Source organism: Nerophis ophidion, linkage group LG01, assembly GCF_033978795.1.
Source record: "Nerophis ophidion isolate RoL-2023_Sa linkage group LG01, RoL_Noph_v1.0, whole genome shotgun sequence".
Lineage (NCBI taxonomy): Eukaryota > Metazoa > Chordata > Actinopteri > Syngnathiformes > Syngnathidae > Nerophis > Nerophis ophidion.
Genome location: NC_084611.1, coordinates 74823108 through 74841635, shown reverse-complemented (window position 1 = coordinate 74841635; position 18528 = coordinate 74823108). Strand labels below are relative to the sequence as shown.

Here is an 18528-nt window from a genome sequence, read left to right as displayed (position 1 = left end):
GCCACCTTTCCCAACTTCTTTGTCACGTGCTGCTGGCATCGAATTCTAAAGTTAATGATTATTTGCAACAAAAAAAAATGTTTATCAGTTTTGACATCAAATACGTAGTCTTTGTAGCATATTCAACTAAATATGGGTTGAAAATGATTTGGAAATCATTGTATTCTGTTTATATTTTCATCAAACACAATTTTCCAACTCATATGGAAACGGGGTTTGTACTTGTAAACAACTGTCTTTGAATGTTGGTGATTATGGTGGTACTCGGAGAGCTAAGTGTTTTCTAAAATTGGTACTTAGGAAAAAATAAAAAATAAATTGAGACTCACTGGTGCATTTGAAGCGTGTTGTCCAAAATCTAACCTTGATGTTTGGCTTTAGCTAAAAAGTGATTCTATTTAAAAGGTGCCATATGTAGTAATGTGGCCAGAAATGGTACTGCAATCACGGTCGAAATTATGTAGTCTCCCCCACTATCCATGACTGAGGATGTGCTATGTCTGAAAATATTATTTAAAAAAAAAAAGTACAAAATGTCTGGTGTGTTAAAAGAGGTGCTTTTTGTTGCACCCATTAACGTATTTATATATTTTTTTGTATTTGGAAGCCGAATCCGAATCCTACTCCAAGAAATTTCAGATGGCCATTGACGAGTCCTACGCTGTAGGTTTCTCTTGTTTATGCTTCTTGCAAGATTGTTTACTAAGTAATTATGCCACATTTTACTGATGTCAATTAGCCAAATGTATTTGTAAAGGTACGCATCAATATTTTTGTCGGGAGTTGGGACAGATTGTTGGCATTACCATGCTAAAATGTCTAGTTTGACCGCACGGACCACCTTCAAAATAATTATTTATAATATTAAATAACATATTATATATCGCATACGCCTACTTTGATGGCAAGCCAAGACCAACAGTAAAATGACAGCCACCTTTTGTACAACATAACTCCATGTTGCATCCAACCTGACGCACTGCATTCTCTTCCAAGTACGCACAACACCATCTTTCAGTGCAGAGTAAGATTCTATGAGCCAACCCACGTTACGCAAAAAAATATATAGCTTACTACCACGTCAATACAAAAAGTAGAAAATCCTTGCATGTAATGCATTATATTGTGCCAAGTAAATACCAGCCCATATATGTCTGATGCACATACAGTACCAGAAACCTCAATTAGCCGTGCTAATGTTGGAACGCATTTCCTCAGCGTATCAGCCTATTGAGAACAAAATAGGCACTGACACTACCCATATCCACATATGGTAAATGGGTTGTACTTGTATAACGCTTTTCTACCCCTTTTTTTAAGGAGTCCAAAGCGCTTTGACAGTATTTCCACATTCGCCCATTCACACACACTGACAGGAGCAAAGGTGAAGTGTCTTGCCCAAGGACACAACGGACGTCACTAGGTTTGTAGAAGGTGGGGATTGAACCAATAACCCTCAGATTGCTGGCACAGCCACTCTACCAACTTTGCCACATAGGTCTTATTTGTCAAAAATATGTTTTGCCCAGTCAGTTGGATGACACATTGACTACTAGGGTAACGGGCATATATTTCACCCATTAGCCCAGGGGTAGGGAACCTATGGCTCTAGAACCAGATGTGGCTCTTTTGATGACTGCACATGGCTCTCAGATAAATCTTAGCTGACATTGCTTAACACGGTAAGTAATGAATAATTCCGCTGGTAATCATAGTGTCAAAAATAACGTTCAAAATATAAAGCATTCTCATGCATTTTAATCCATCCATCCAGTTTCTACTGCACCTGTTCAAGAAGTCGCATTAGTGGTAAGAAGTATTTTATTTATTGTTGGTTAGCTTCAGAAAAACAATGTTATTAAAAAGAATAAGAGACTTATTATACTCTAAAAATGTTGGTATTATTTAAAAATGCACGCATTTAGTTGTATTCAGTCTTAAAAAAAAATATTATATGGCTCTCACGGAAATACTTATTAAAATATTTGGCTTGTATGGCTCTCTCAGCCAAAAAGGTTCCCGACCCCTGCATTAGCCTATATGTCGATTTGTCAATGACCATGCTAGCATGCTAATCTACACTAGTGTGATGGTGCTTCGCTCCTAAGCATCCGTGGCACTAACATACTAGCTTAGTTAGACAAGGTCATAGACTGTATCGGACAATATAGTTGACATACAAAATGTCCATTTCCATTTATTACAAGTAATAAGTAAACGTAAAGGCCTGACTTACCTATCCAACAGGAAATTAGCAGGCTTGGCGTCAGATAAAAACAATCTTCTGCGCCTTCAATCGTCTCCATCTTAAAGAGGCATCCCCGATACAAATCCTTGTTTTGTTCCTGGCTATATCATGGATAAGTTGAAAATCATAATGACGCCTTTTGGATTTACTAAGGTCTGACATGTTTAGTAACTTTACCAGGGGCAGTAGCTCGACGAACATGGCAGTGCGTAACTTGCAACCTTGATGAGACACACTCACAGACTTTCTAATTGGTCAAATGGTGGCGGGTGGGGCATCAAAATGAAAACAATAACAGTATTTTGGGGCTTTAAATCTAATTTTGAAATGAGCTTATCCCGGCTGAACTAAAGTTGTCAGTTATAAAGGTATTCGAAAAGAACATAATTTGACAATTAATTTTATTTTCCTGAAGGAACTCTCCTGAAGGAATCAATAAAGTACTATCTATCTATCTATCTATCTATCTATCGAATGCCTTTTGACATTTCAGGGCCATTTAATGATGACGTGACAGGAAATTATTGCATATGGCTCCTTTAAGCTTACATGCTGTTTTGTGTGTCTATAGCTTTAATGCTATTGAGCTGTCTTTGTCTCCAATAAGCACTTTTGTGAAACGATATCCACTTTTTACATATTCATTGTAACTCTGCACTAGTCCAACATAACAGATGCTAAATAGCACATATGTTAACGTAACATTAAGGAGTGGAGGACACATTTAGAAGGACACAAACGTTAGCAACACTAGCGTAGTTATGCTAGAGTTACTCTCAAATTATAAAAGCATGCTCATTTATCTTGTTTGTTGAAGAAAAACAAAAGGATTAAACTTGAAGCTCATGTGCAGCGTAGGTAGCTGACTAACGGGCAGCTGGCAGAAATGCAAGCTTTATTTTAGGATGTGTAGTGAAGCCTCTTTTTAAATAAAAAGTTTTTAAACAAAGCTATTTTTCATTAAGCGTATACACTCAGCAAGCTGTATGATGTTGCATTCGGGTCATTGTTGTTTATTCTATGGATTCATTTATCATTTTATTTAGAACAGGGGTGGCCAGATCAGGCCAGCGAACAGGTTTTATCCGGCCCGCGGGAGGAGTTTGCTAAGTATAAAAATGACCTGAAATTTTTGAACGAAATAAACTGCTGTTCTAAATGTGTCCACTAGATGTCGCAATAACAATTATTTGTATTTCTGTAGATAATGCTACATATGTAAACAAATAAACCACATGATGTTAGTATATCAGTCGATGAAACTGAGCAAACTACATTAATAAAATCCTGTAATTTGATTTTGAATTCTACACAAGGTGGGATATTGTGACCACACAAATATTTTATTTTTACAATCTAAATTATTAAAACTGCCTGATCTAGTTGATTTTAATACAGCTCAATTATTATTTAAAGCAAACAAAAAGGTTCTACCTGCCAATATTCAAAAACATTTCAAACACAGAGAAGGAGTTCATAATCTAAGGGGGTGTAGTATCTTTAATATTCCAACAGTAAGAACTACGAGGAAAGGTTTGTGTGTGTCTGTGCGTGGAGCGAAACTTTGGAACGGATTGGATGTGGGGCTCAAGCAATGTCCAAATGTCCATTAGTTCAAAAACAAGATACAAAAAAATTATATGGGCAATGTATATGAATGTGAACATGGATGCCTAAGTGTTAAACTCCATCACTGGCTAATAATGATTATTATTGTTATTGTTGTTGTTGTTATCATCATCATCATCATTATTTTATATGTATTATTGTCATCATATATTGTCATTGCTATTGCTATTGTTCATATTGTTATTATTATTGTTATCATTATCGATATTATTATTGTTTAGTCATTGTTGATATTATCATTATTATTATTATTACTTCTATGACATCACCCAACTAGTTAAACTATATGAATTAGTATCAATAAGAGGAATACATTGAATTGTGTGTGTGTGTGTGTGTGTGTGTGTGTGTGTGTGTGTGTGTGTGTGTGTGTGTGTGTGTGCAAACAATCCTATATGCAATTTGAGTAATACTAATTTTCTGCAAATGTAAAAACAAATATGAATTCTGACTAAAGAATTGGTGCCGATGGAAACTAAGAAAACGGATTTGGGTACACTATCTGGAGTACAGGGCAGGCGAGTGGGGGATCTTATGTTCGTGGATAACTCCTCTGGCAGGGGGCTCCCCTCGTCTCTTTTAATGCACAGCTTAGGACACATAGCAAGAGTGGTCCTCAGGTCCTGTTGATCAGGGGCAGTAGCTCCACAGCCACAGATCCACTATTAACCACTAATATCACAGTCAAAATGAAAGCTTGTTCCCATAGGCACCATAAACTGTTAATAATGTTTAGACAAAAGTGTATATTATATATACTATTATATTTATAGTATTTATATAGGTGTGTGTGTGTGTGTATTTTGGGTATATGCATGTCTGTATGTATGTGATTATGTGTGTATATGTATGTATGTGTGTATATATATATATTTATGTATATATATATAAATTGTATATATGTGTGTGTGTATATATGTGTGTGTTCTGTACATATGTGTATGTATATATGTAAGTGTGTGTGAATGTAAATGTATTTTACATAGACAATATATAGCAGCAACCACTGAATTGAATTATATTATATATATTATTGTATTATATATTGTATATATATATTGTATATGTATAGGGGTGGGACATAATACGTTTACTTCTTCCCACTCCCTTTTGAGCCAATCATTGTAGGTTTTACACCTACAATGTTTTCAATGTAGGTGTAAAAATAATGTATCTATATATTTCTTTTGTATTTTATGTCATTCTCTTGTTTTGTTTGCATGGCTCAAAATAAACCATTCATTCATTCATTCATATTATTTTTTTATTTTTGATATATTGAAAATTAACATCAATGAGTTGACTGGTGAACATTATCACATAATCTATTCAGAAAGAATAAATAACGACAAATAAAGGTAGAATACGACATTCAAGTGTAAAAAAAACAACAACATTATGATTTGTATTTTTTTAGAATGTGCTTGTTCTACTTTTAAACAAAGAAAACAATCTGAAGTCGTCTTTATTTTTAAGTTATCGTGCCATGATTTTACCAGTCCAGCCAACCCCGATCCAAAAAGAGTTTGACACCCCTGATTTAGAACCTTGTTTGTACTTATTGTGATTTGTATTCTGTTTGTTGTTTTTTTTAACTTCCTGTTTTTAATTTTTAAGCACTTTAACCAAGTAGTTTATGTTTTTAAAATGACACTGCGATCTGTGTAAAACGTAAAATGTCAATAAGCCAATGACAGGGCCCTACATATGAAGTGTTATTATTCCATGCCAATTCCTGCTCCGTCACAGTTAAGAATATTACAGCAAATGTCCCTTAATGTCATCACTGTCCCCAGGGCATGTAGCGTTAATGAGTCTAAGTCTAAGTACTGGGTTGGATCCTCGGTCAGAGTTGAGGCAGATAGTTTTGTTTATTAAAAATTTAATAATGTTACATTTGTTATTTTGCATCTTAAATAACTGGTAATAGGGTCCAAACTGTCATTATCGTACATTGCAGTTTTTATGTTTTTCTTGTATTTTGTGTCCAGCACTCTCATTTGTCTTTCCAATCCCTTTTTGCCACCACTTCTCCGGTCCGAGCACTGGCTCCCTCACCTGTCCCCGATCGCCAATCAGGATGCTACTTATGATCATTTTACCTTGTTTTGTACCTAAACGCGTTTAGCTTCCCCAATACTTCCTGTGCACTCCCCTGCAGCATTATTTCTTTATGTTTGTCATTAAGTACATGTTTGACTGTCGCCCCTGACTCCTGGGATTTTGGATCAACACAACCGTGAGATGTTCGAAGGCCTGCTACACCGAAACATGACACAAAACATGCATCTAATTCACTTCAAGCTTTATTCAAATAGTATAAAAATCCTTTCTCACATATAAATTCAGCCTGTGGTGGTCCTGTGGACACGTTACAGTTATGGTGTCTTTAAAAACTACACAATAGGGTTTACCACTATACTTTATAGCAGTGGTGTCAAACGTGCGGCCCGCGGGCCGGATCAGGCCTACCAACAGGTTTTATCCGGCCCGCGGGATGAGTTTGCTAAGTATAAAATCGAACCGAAATTTGTGAATCAAAGAAACTGCTTTTCTAAATGTGTCCATTAGATGTCACAATAGCAATTCTTTGTATCTTTGTAGATGATGCTATATATGTAAAAAAACAAAAAAAAAACAACACTTGATGTTAGTGCACCAGTCAAGGAAAATGAGCAAACTACATAAATAACATTTTATTTGGTTTTGATATAAAATGTTTATCTTGATAGATTGAAAAAGAACTCCAATGAGTTAACTGATTAACATTATCACATAATTTATTCAGAAAGTATAAATTACGACAACTAAAGATAGAAAACCATCACTTGATTAACGTGGACCCTGACTTAAACAAGTTGAAAAACTTCTTCGGGTGTTACCAATTAGTGGTCAATTGTACGGATTATGTAGTGTACTGTGCAATCTACTAATAAAAGTTTCAATCAATCAATCAATCCATCAATACTACAAACCGCAACAAGTAAGTGTAAAAAAAAAAAAAAAAACATTATTTGTACATTTTCAGAATGTCTTTGTTCTATTTTCAAACAAAGAAAACAATCTGAAGTTGTCTTTATTTTTAAGTTATCGTGCCGTGATTTTACTCCCACTTGGGAGTAGATTTTTCTCCATGTGCCCCCCGATCTAAAATGAGTTTGACACCCCTGCTTTATAGTGTTCCATATTATCTTATCAAAACGTATTTTGTAAAATGCTAAAGCTTTTTATTGAATTAATTACAGCCCTAAACCCGAAAAAAATAGAACAAGTCTTCTTGTTCCTTGTGACTGACAGTCAGTCATGTTGACAAGATGTCCTCTAATACTTTAATGCACTTGCTCTTTTTTTCCCCCATCCAAAAGTCTGTGGCAGCTTTGCAAATGCAATTTTTATCTCGACACACGTCTGTATAAATACGTCCTGTTTGGAGCTGGATTTAAATGTTGACGTTAACGGGCTCGTGTGAAATGAGAAATGCCAATTTTGGGAGCTTAAGCCACACCCTTAGCACCCAGAAGTGATTAGTGCTGAACACAACAAATGTTTTGGTGACGTAAATGCAAAAAGTAGGTCAGGGATCTAAAGAAGAACCAGGTTGCAGCTTATTCCACTTGAACTGAGACAAACTAAAGAATTTCATGTCAATACGTGACATATGTACACGTGACATATGTACACGTGACGATGTTGGAGGTGCATTAAAAATACTTTTGTGCATCTTGGTTAAAAATGAGCTCACCGGTATAAGCCGCAGCCAGTGAATTTTAGAAGGAAAAAATATTGTTTGGATATATTAGCCGCACTGGACTATAAGCCGCAGATATATACATTGCGAATTGAGTTATTTACGCAGAAAGATTCTGTAAATATTTATTTACATACCTTAATTGTTTCCAAACGATGCCTGTAATATGTTAAGTTAAAGTTGACGTATGGAATATGGCATAATATGGCAGTAAAACGGGAGATCAAACAAAACAGAGGTCATCGTCATGGACCAACTAGCTCCACGGTGACGTTTCGGTGAAATTTCTGGGGAATTTGTAGAACTGAAATAATACAAAAGAATTGTCAGTTTATAATACTAACACAAACACTTGTAAACATGTTGGCATATTAGCTAACGCTAAAAGCGCTAGATTGATTACATGACAAAAGAATGTACAAATATACATAGAAACTACTATCAAATGTGACAGGTTAGTAAGTAAGAATTGTTTCAGTTATTCTGTAAAACTTAAAAACGGAGTGATGAATAAAAAAAATCCATACGAGTAGTAATGTTATGGACAAGTAAATGTAAAAGCATTTGCAATTCCGGTTTAAGGCACTGAACAGACGCAAATACGGTCGGCGTTCATCTGACAGCACCTGCACTGAGCAAACTCGTCCAAAAGATGGCGCCATGGAACAAACTATAACACTGTTTTTCAGTGTCTCTGTCGGTGTCTTATTAAAATTATTTGTAGAACACAAAACATTATGGCAGTTAGCGAAGAAAAAATCCATAAATTAACCACATCGTTTTACAAGCCGCAGGGATCAAAGCATGGGGGAAAAGGAGCGGAGTATAGTTCAGAAAATAGGGTAAATTAATATAAATAAAATTCCATCCATTTTCTATCGCTTATCCCTCTCGAATTTAATTTAAAAAAAACACAACTTCTTTGTGACTTATGACACTTGTATGTGATTAAAAAAATAAATTAATAAATCCTAAATACAACTATGCGTAATCTCACAAGATGGCGGCGCAGATGGTAGCCACATTGTAAAGTTGTCACGTTTTTCTTTATTTTTTGCAGTTTTTTGCTCCCCTTCTTTGGTCCTTTTCACCCAAAGAACTATTAAACATTGGACAGTCCTGTGCCAAACTCTTTTCACCGGTTCTCATCCAACCACAGATTTTCACAGAGATTCTTACCGAAGGAGCAACAGCTCTCCATGGGCTTTGCCGGAGACGCCAAAGACGAGGAACACCAGCAGACAAGCGGGAGTAACGCACTGCAGCAACACCAAAAATACTGATTTTTGCCGAACCGCCACCCTGTGTTTCACGAAAACCTGGCTCAGTGAACACATCCCGGATAGCTCACTACACCTACCGGACTTTCAGCTCCTCAGCACAGACCATGTGAAAGTGTTTCCAGGCAAGACGAAGGGCGAAAGATTATGCTTCTACATAAACGAAAGAGTACACAGATGTCACTGATGTCTCACATCTGGAGAGTTTTTTTTGGAATACCTGTAAAATGGTTTATTCACCGCGGGAGTTCTCATTGTTTATTAAGGTCTGGGTTCACATCCCACCTTAGGCCTGCTTAAGAGAAGTATTAGAACACCAGGGTAGGCCATATTGCAGACATGGAGAAAAAACATCCTAACTTCCTACTCATCATTCTGGGGGATTATAACAGAGCAAATTTAACCCATGAACTCCCCAAATACATACAGCAAATTCAGTGCCCCACCAGGGAAGCTAACACCCTGGACCACCACAGTAATAAAAGACTCTTATCGCTCTGTTCCTCGGGCAGCAATGATCACGGTCTGATTCATCTCATCCCGACCTACAGGCAGTTAGTAACAGCTAAGCCTGTATTGAAGACTTTGAAGAGAGGGTCAAATGTATCAAAACAGCAGTTACAGGCCTGCTTTGATTGTACTGACTGAAGTGTCCGTATCAAAAAATGTTGACAAACTCACTGACACTGTGATATAATTCATCAGCTTCTGTGAGGACATGTGTGCGCAGACCAGAACTTTCTGCACATACAACAACAAGAAACTCTTGATATACCCCTGATTTTAGAAGCTGAGCCAGGCCAGAGAGGATGCTTACAGGAGTGGGGACGGCGTCCTGTTCAAGCAGGCCAGGAACAAACCGATTAAGATTAGGGTCGCTAAAAGGAGGTAAAAACAAAGCTGCTTAGCGAACGACCCCTCAGTGGTTTGGAAAGGTCTGCGGAAGATCAGCAACTACAGGAAAGGCACACCCCATTTTGCAGGTAACAATAGACTGAGGCTATGTCTACACTTAGGTGGATAACCCCTTAAACAAATAATTATTCAGCCTAAACCCCGTTTCAGCCACACTAATCTTTCGTTTAAGGTTCCCTTTATCGGACAATTTTTTACAAGGGGTAAGTGTGGCGTGTATTTCTTGACACTCTGGCTCTTAGCTTTGTATGGACTCATTGATTGTTTACAAACTGAGTTTGTAGAGGAAGTGAAGTCAGAAAGACCGCGGCCCACACAGGAAGTTACTTCAGATAGAACGCGCCAGAGCCAGCTTCATAACAACCGAAGCTAACCACTGGAAAGATGGAGATGAGCCATCCAGACATGCCAGTGTTTCTGAATCAAACCTGAGCAATCATACATGAATCATATCTTTAATGGACGTGTGGAAGTAAACAACGTGATACCATTTACATTTTACAACAATCAATGTAGGGATCTAGATATCTGGTCAGGACACTGTGCTTGTAGGCTGAAATTGGAAGTCGAACTTGACGGCCGCAACCACAACATGGCTGCAAAATAATTATGGAGTACAAAACTAGACGTTGAGTAATCGCTCAACATACATGGTGGATAATAACTGATAGTCTACAAATGCGTTCGCTGTTTACCGTAGTTCGTAGCGGGCGCCTTCGTCCACGGAAGCCCGCATTCTCGTTGTCTCCCCTTCGACAAATGGACAAAGTTTTTCGCTCAGTAGAATCACAGCTGAGCTGGATTTTCGAAAGTTCTCTTGCCGTTCCTGTGGCACAACACACTTGTTGACAAACATATCTCACCAGGCTGCCATTCTTCCAGGCCTTATCCAAAACCCAATCAATTTTCAACCGCTTATTCTCTTTGGGGTCGCGGGGGGCGCTGGTGCCTATCTCAGCTAAAAATCGGATGGAAGGCGGTTTACACCCTGGACAAGTCCCCACCTCATCGCAGGGCCAATACAGATAGACAACATTCACACTCACATTCACACACTAGGGGCCAATTTAGTGTTGCCAATCAACCTATCCCCAGGTGCATGTCTTAGGACGTGGGAGGAAGCCGGAATACCCGGAGGGAACCCACGCAGTCACAGGGAGAACATGCAAACTCCACACAGAAATATCCCGAGCCCGGGATTGAACCCAGGACTACTCAGGACCTTCGTATTGTGAGGCAGACACACTAACCCCTCCGCACCGTGCTGCCCCTTATCCAAAACCTTCGCTCAAAATTGCTATGTTGCCGTCTGAGATATGTTGTAACCAAAATAGCTGCAATTGCGCATGTCCTTCTTCTATGGTATTCATTTGAGTTTTGTACAAGCGTCTGTTATTAAGCTGGCTGTGGCGAGTTCTTTCTGACATCACTTCCTGTGTTGGGCGCGGTCTTTCAGGCGACACTTCCTCTCCGAACTTAGTTTGTAAACGGTCAATGAGTCCATACAAAGCTAAGAGCCAGAGATTCAAGAAATATACGGCGCACTTACTTGTGTAAAAAATTATCCAAGGAGAGGAACCTTAAAGGCCTACTGAAACCCACAACTACAGACCACGCAGTCTGATAGTTTGCATATCAATGATGAAATATTAACATTGCAACACATGCCAATACAGCCGGTTTAGTTAACTAAATTGCAATTTTAAATTTCCCGGGAGTTTCTTCTTGAAAACGTGGCGTAATGATGACGTGAACGTGTGACGTCACGGACTGTTATGAAATATGAGCGCTGCACACACACACAGCTAAAAGTTGTCTGCTTTAACGGCATAATTACAGTCGTCTCTTTTCATCCCGCAATTACACAGTATTTTGGAGATCTGTGTTGCTGAATCTTTTGCAATTTGTTCAATTAATATTGGAGAAGTCACAGTAGAAAGATGGAGTTGGGAAGCTTCAGCCTTTAACCACACAAACACACGGTGATTCCTTGTTTAAAATTCCTGGAGGTGAAACTTTCCTATGGCTCAGAGCGGGGTCAAGCCAACATGGATCCCTACCAAATGTTAACCAGCAGGTTTCGGTGAGAAAATTGTGGTTAAAAAGTCAGTTCTTACCGGAGAAAAGCTGAGCTTGTGCCGTCCATAGCTGCCGTCGACTGCCCTGAGACATTACGCGTCAAGACACCCGTGGAGACACCCTTCCGACTATCAGGTACTATTTAACTCACTAAAACACTAGCAACACAATAGAAAGATAAGGGATTTCCAAGAATAATCCTAGTAAATGTTTCTAAAAATATCGGAATCCATCCCAATGCAATCGCGTTTTTTTTTTTAATCTTTTTTTTTTCTAGTCCGTCGCTATCAATATCCTCGAATACGAATCTTTCATCCTCGCTCAAATTAATGGGGAAATTGTTGTTTTCTTGGTCCGAATAGTACTTTTTGTTGGAGGCTCCCTTTAAAAATAATGTGAATATGTGAGGAACCCCCACACGTGTGACGTCATCGTCTGCGACTTCCGGTAGAGGCAGGGCATTTCTCTTAACACCGAAAGTTGCAAATTTTATCGTGGATGTTCTCTACTAAATCCTTTCAGCAAAAATATGGCAATCTCGCGAAATGATCAAGTATGACACATAGAATGGACCTGCTATCCCCGTTTAAACAAGAAAATCTCATTTCAGTAGGCCTTTAAACTATGATTTATTGTGGCTGACGCGGGACTTAGGCTAAAAAAATATTCAATTAAGGAGTTATCCGGCTTATTATTATTAGACAGGGCCTTAGACTCTGCCCTACCAGCTTCCATCACAACCACGTTCCCCTTAGTCCCTAAACCCCTACCTGCACTGACAATCTATGAAAAGGATGTGTGCCAGCTCTTCCAGAAACAGAAGACCAAAAAGGCTCCAGGACCAGACACTGTGTCCCTCTCCTACTTGTGAGTCTGTGCTGAACAGGTGGCCCCCATCTTCACGCAGATCTTCAACTCATCACTAAAGCTGTGTCCTCTTGCTTCAAAAGCTCCATTAAAATCCTAGTCCCAGAAAATTTTACCATCTCAGGACTCAATGACTACAGACCTGTCGCCTTGATGTCTGTGGTCATGAAGTCCTTTGAGAGAGTGGTGTTGCACCACCTAAATAACATCACAGGCACCCTGCTGGGCACTGGTGGAGGATGAAGTCAACTTTGGACTGAACTACATCCTGCATCACCATGACTTTCCAAGAACATACGCTAGGATCTTGTTTGTGGATGTTAAATTTAGCATAGCCCCCCTAGAGCCAGCATCTCGTTTTAAAGTGGATCATAAAAAAATCCAAAATAAACAACATTTCTGGATATTCTAAACAATCGCCATGTGAAGAGAAAAAAACTGAATAAATACAACACTTAATTGTGGTTAAAAATAAGTAGAACAAAATAGAATAAATCCAAAATAAATAAATAAAAACCCTGCATTGTTTGTCATTTGCCAGTGAAGGATCAAATACATTAAAATATAATAAAATAAATCCAATAAAAGTACAATAGTCAGAAAAAGACATCTTTCCGACAGTACCTATGATTATTTTAATCTACATTTTAAAACACTCCTTTTGGGTTTAGATAATACGTATTGGATATGCCCATCCATCTTCTTCCGCTTATCCCAGGTCGGGTCGCTGGGGCAACAGCCTAAGCAGGGAAACCCAGACTTCCCTCTCCCCAGCCACTTCGTCTAGCTCCTCCCGGGGGATCCCGAGGCTTTCCCAGGCCAGCCGGGAGAGATAGTCTTCCCAACGTGTCCTGGGTCTTCCCCGTGGCCTCCTACCGGTTGGACGTGCCCTAAACACCTCCCTAGGGAGGCGTTCGGGTGGGATCCTGACCAGATGCCCGAACCACCTCATCTGGTTCCTCTCGATGTGAAGGAGCAGCGGCTTTACTTTAACTTCCCTCCGGATGGCAGAGCTTCTCACCCTATCTCTAAGGGAGAGCCCCGCCACACGGCGGAGGAAACGTATTGGATATGCTTTGGTCTAAATCCTGCGTAACTTTTGCTCCGCAGTCACTTTTATAATCTTTTTTTTTTTATTATGTCTGCAAGATGTTGCAAATTAAACCACGCCTCACCCTCTCCAAATGTAACTTTTTTTTTAAATATATATTTTGAAGTCGTCGCCACTATTTTTTTTCCAGACACGTTTGAAACTAAATTTATTAATTATATAGATTCACCCGGTCAAAACATTAGGTACACCTGCACACTGGCTGAAAGATACAAAAGGTGGATTTAAAAGCTGTTTTTTGCAGTATTTACTGCATGTCTCTGCATTTCGCACATCGGTGTTGTTATCCACATGACAAGATTACATAAAAATAATACTATGTTTTGTTTTTCGAGTGTTTTCTCATGACCTGAAGCGGAGAGGCTGGTGAAGAGATAGACTTAATGTCCAAATGTTAGGGGTGTAACGGTACGTGTATTTGTATTGAACCATTTCGGTACGGGGGTTTCGGTTCGCTACGGGGGTGTACCGAACATGTTTCTAAGCTAAAGTCTTAACAAGCTGCTTTGCTTCTTCTACCTCTGTGTCAGCACCCAGCATTGTCCCACCCACACAACCATCTGATTGGTTACATAGTAAGCGATAACAGCCAATCAGCAGTGCGTATTCAGAGCGGTAAGAACCAATCAGCAGTGCGTATTCAGACCGCATGGAGTCAATGCTTCAGCGTCGAGCAAGTGAGCATAAGGCAGTGTACTCCCCCCAAATTAAAATAAACACTACTAGTAACATCACTCTGAGCACGTTGACGTTCTAGAAACTTAAACTGCAGCTCAGCTCGCTCGCAGTCCTGGGTTGAGGTGAAGTCTAATTAGCTTTTAACGTAACGTTATCTCATTTTTCTGTGTGTGTGTGCGTGTGTGTGTGTGTGTGTGTGTGTATTAGGGGCAGCAAAGCCCTGTCTGTCTATTATTTCACTTGAACTCCATGGTGTTTAGGGATGAATCGTCTCTCCTATTGCTATTGTATTATTTTTTCAGCAATAGTTACATTAATCAATAGTAATGTAGCAGCCTAGTTTTGAATGGCAGGGTCTCTGCTATCACATGTTGACAAAAATATAACATTTACATAATAAAAATCTATTACAGGCTTCCCCAATGCTGTGATAAATTAAGCATTAGTTGACTTGAAACTACTTAATGTTGCACTTTTTATATGTAGAGGAAAAGTTTTGTCATTTTATTTAATCTGAGCAACAATTTGAGGCAGTTTAATGTGGATTAACGTGGGCAGAATTATTATAGTGTTCCCAGTGTTAAAAGATAAAGCCATTGTTTACAAATTTGATAAATAAATAACCAAAAAATTTATATTTTGTTGTTTTTTTACTGTACCGAAAATGAACCGAACTGTGACCTCTAAACTGAAGTACGTACCGAACCGAAATTTTTGTGTACCGTTACACCCCTACCAAATAGGTATGTCCACCACGCAGTGATGTGGCCAGACTGCAAAACCCTGCACAAATAAGCATCTAAAGCGTCCATTCAAGCTTCCACCAAAATGAAAGAAACTTATGATTTGATGCTTTGGCATTGTTAAACACGAATATCCAACATTGGAACAACATTTATAAGTCAAAAAAGTTTAAACTCATCATAGGTCAGAATTTACTGGTGGATCACATAAGTTTGGAAAGAATGTATGCTGCGTTAAACAATAAACAAGAACTTGTCAAACAGGTTTGGAACCCAAGAATTACAGGTAACTCAATTATATTAATTACTCACAAAGTGGTGTTTGGTCCTGGCTGTCTGGTGGCTGGGTGGAGCAGTGCCCTGCACGGGCGTTAAGGCATGGTGTTGTCGCCATCCCTGGCATTGCAGGATACGCCTTTTTGTGGCTTTGTGGGGCTGGCTGCCTGGTAATGCAAAAATACCTATGATAGGACAAATACGTTAGGTAGGATTTCAATAAAGTAACCCAGACCTATTAAAAAAAAAACATACATACATATACATATATATATATATATGTTGTCTTTTGTATTTTGTGTGTGATACGAACAGGAAAGACGAGTTAAGAAATGACAGCCAACTTTTTGACTTTAAACCTGCAGACACAGGTCTAAAATTCCTCCTTTATGAGATGTCAAAAAAAGAACAATTTAATTTCTATTTGCATATTTGAGGATTTTGTGGGATACAATGAGATGTTAGCTGGAGTTGTGCCGACAAACTTTCTACAACAGACGCTTCAACAGTAACAAAATGAGGGTAAACTGAACAGTAAACTATATATATATATATATATATATATATATATATATATATATATATAAAATTCTGAAAATTTCATGGCTGGCTTACAGCGTGGTCACTCCGGGATCACTTACGACCGCCAGACAATTCTGAATGTGGATAGATCGGGCCGTTTTGGACTGAATGACGCGTGCTTGCTAGACCGGCTAGCTAGCATGGGAATACTTTGCCGGCTACATCCAGCGGCCTGTGAAGCAGCGGAGTATATGTGTTGTCTGTCTATTTATGAATAATGCAGACGAGGAGTGTTGGCTGAGTTCGTAACGTTTATTTTCAGAGCGTGCATATCACAACATACAAGATGCCGTCATGGCGACACAACCTATACCGGGCTACCGCGCATGCTCGTCACTCCTGTTGCATGCTGGGTACGGTAGTTCTTTTTTCACCTGGCTCATAACATCACAATATAGTACCATGTATATGCGTTCAGTTATTCAAAGCACTAAGCAAACAATCGGAAAATTCCCATCATATCAATTCCTAGATATGGTCATAATTATTTTAAGTGCACTACGCAGAATAAACACAACATTATTAATATTGCTACTATGGATAATGTGATCAAAAATTCCCTAAAACAGCCCACTACCTATAATATAAGTTATGATTGTGGTTCAGAGATTTGTATGTAGATTATATTTATTTTCCATAACAAACAGGATAACTTAAATACCCTGGCAGTGGCAATAAGCTTAAATGTTTGTGTTTACATTTTTTGAGTTGATTTTCATAAAATATGCTATTTAACTGCTACTGTTTAACAAGGACTGATTTAAATTGTGTTTGCACAACAAATGTTTTGGCGATTTTGTTCATGTGGGAGAATATTCCAATAAAGGTGCACTACACTCTACTTTTGAATTCATTATTGGGCATTGCGTATACAATGCAGTTAATCGCGATTAATCTGAGAAATAGTGCGATTAACTTTGATTAAATGTTTTAATCGTTGCCCAGCCCTAATATATATATATATGTGTGTGTGTGTGTGTGTGTGTGTGTGCATATATGTAGAGAGAGAGAGAGAGAGAGAGAGAGAGAGAGAGAGACAGAGAGAGGATTGATTGATTGATTGATTGAAACTTTTAGTAGTAGATTGCACAGTACAGTACATATTCCGTACAATTGACCACTAAATGGTAACACCCGAATAAGTTTTTTAACTTGTTTAAGTCAGGGTCTACGTTAATCAATTCATGGTAAAAGAGAGAGAGAGAGAGAGAGAAAGAGAGAAAGAGAGAGAGAGAGAGAGAGAGAGAGAAAGAAAACAAGTGACATTTTGCTTTGTTTTCTTGAAGTTAAAGAGACAAACTTACAATTTAACGTTTTTTACGGCGCTTTTGTGGGGGTCTTTTGTATTTTGAGTGTGATAAAAGCAGGAAAAAGCACTCTAATGCACACTGTTTAATTAAACCTGTCATAAAAATAAACAAAGATTTTATAAATCATTCACAAAGTAAAATTGTATTTAATTGGCAGATATTAACAGTCTTAAAAGTGCATTTGCCCCCGCTAATTACAACCAAACATATATATTTTTGTTTGGTCTTCTTTGATAAGACCTTTAATATACATTTTTCTACTAATGTAAATGAAGTTTTGCTTATGGTGAAGACTTACATCCAACTTGGAGAAGGCAAACCACCAAGTTTAATTAAATAGTGGTATTTAAGCACATAATAAGATAAGGCCCTTTAGTTTGATATTCGCAGGTGGATTGGATCACTTCTCGTAGGAAAAGAGGCTCAAATTGGGATTTCCGAATGCAAAAGTGATAGCCGTATCCTTGTGTAGAGACTGCCTGTCTAGCTCAAGGCCAACATTTAAGTTCTGACTTAAAGTAGTTGTTTTCCAGACACTTACACATCTCTTTTTATGGTCAGGATATGCTCTCTTGACTTAGCACACACAGAGACAGGAAGGAGGAATATAAAACTGATGTTTCGGCATCTCCAAGTTAAGAGTCCTTCATTTTTTGACCTGGGCTCCTCCGGGTACTGCAGACCTGTTTAATGACGCTCGCTTGTCGTAAAGCAACTTTTGATCCAGCCGCACTACTGTGTTGCCCTCCTGCCCGGGAGGGGGTGACAAGACCAGAAACACACAAAAGTATAGAAATGTGCTTCAGGACTTTCTTTGTTTCTTTTTGTTTTTATTATCAATTATCGGTCTGAAAATTGCGACCAGATAGCCGGTTTGACAAGTGAGTGATTCGGCAACATCGGTAGCAGAATACGACAAATAAAAATCAGTTGTGAGTCCTTAGAAAACTAATGTAGAAACATAGACTAAGTATCGCGTAGGGGTGTAACGGTACACAAAAATTTCGGTTCGGTACGTACCTCAGTTTAGAGGTCACGGTTCGGTTCATTTTCGGTACAGTA

At 38.5% G+C, this 18528-nt stretch overlaps 2 long non-coding RNA genes across 3 annotated transcripts in view; one reads left to right on the top strand and one right to left on the bottom strand.

Moving 5' to 3' along the window:
* The window catches only part of LOC133559484 (uncharacterized), an 83778-nt gene that overhangs the window by 7710 nt on the left and 57540 nt on the right, over nt 1-18528 (top strand). The gene's annotated exons all lie outside the window — the stretch shown is intronic.
* The window catches only part of LOC133559497 (uncharacterized), a 101227-nt gene that overhangs the window by 62230 nt on the left and 20469 nt on the right, over nt 1-18528 (bottom strand). The window contains exons 3-4 of one of the 2 annotated variants that reach the window (XR_009808189.1): nt 15611-15759; nt 7780-7929 (exon numbers count right to left, since the gene is read on the bottom strand). This is a non-coding gene — a long non-coding RNA (uncharacterized LOC133559497). Of the gene's footprint in view, nt 1-7779; nt 7930-15610; nt 15760-18528 lie in introns of those variants that run through there. The other variant, XR_009808186.1, reaches the window with a different exon arrangement.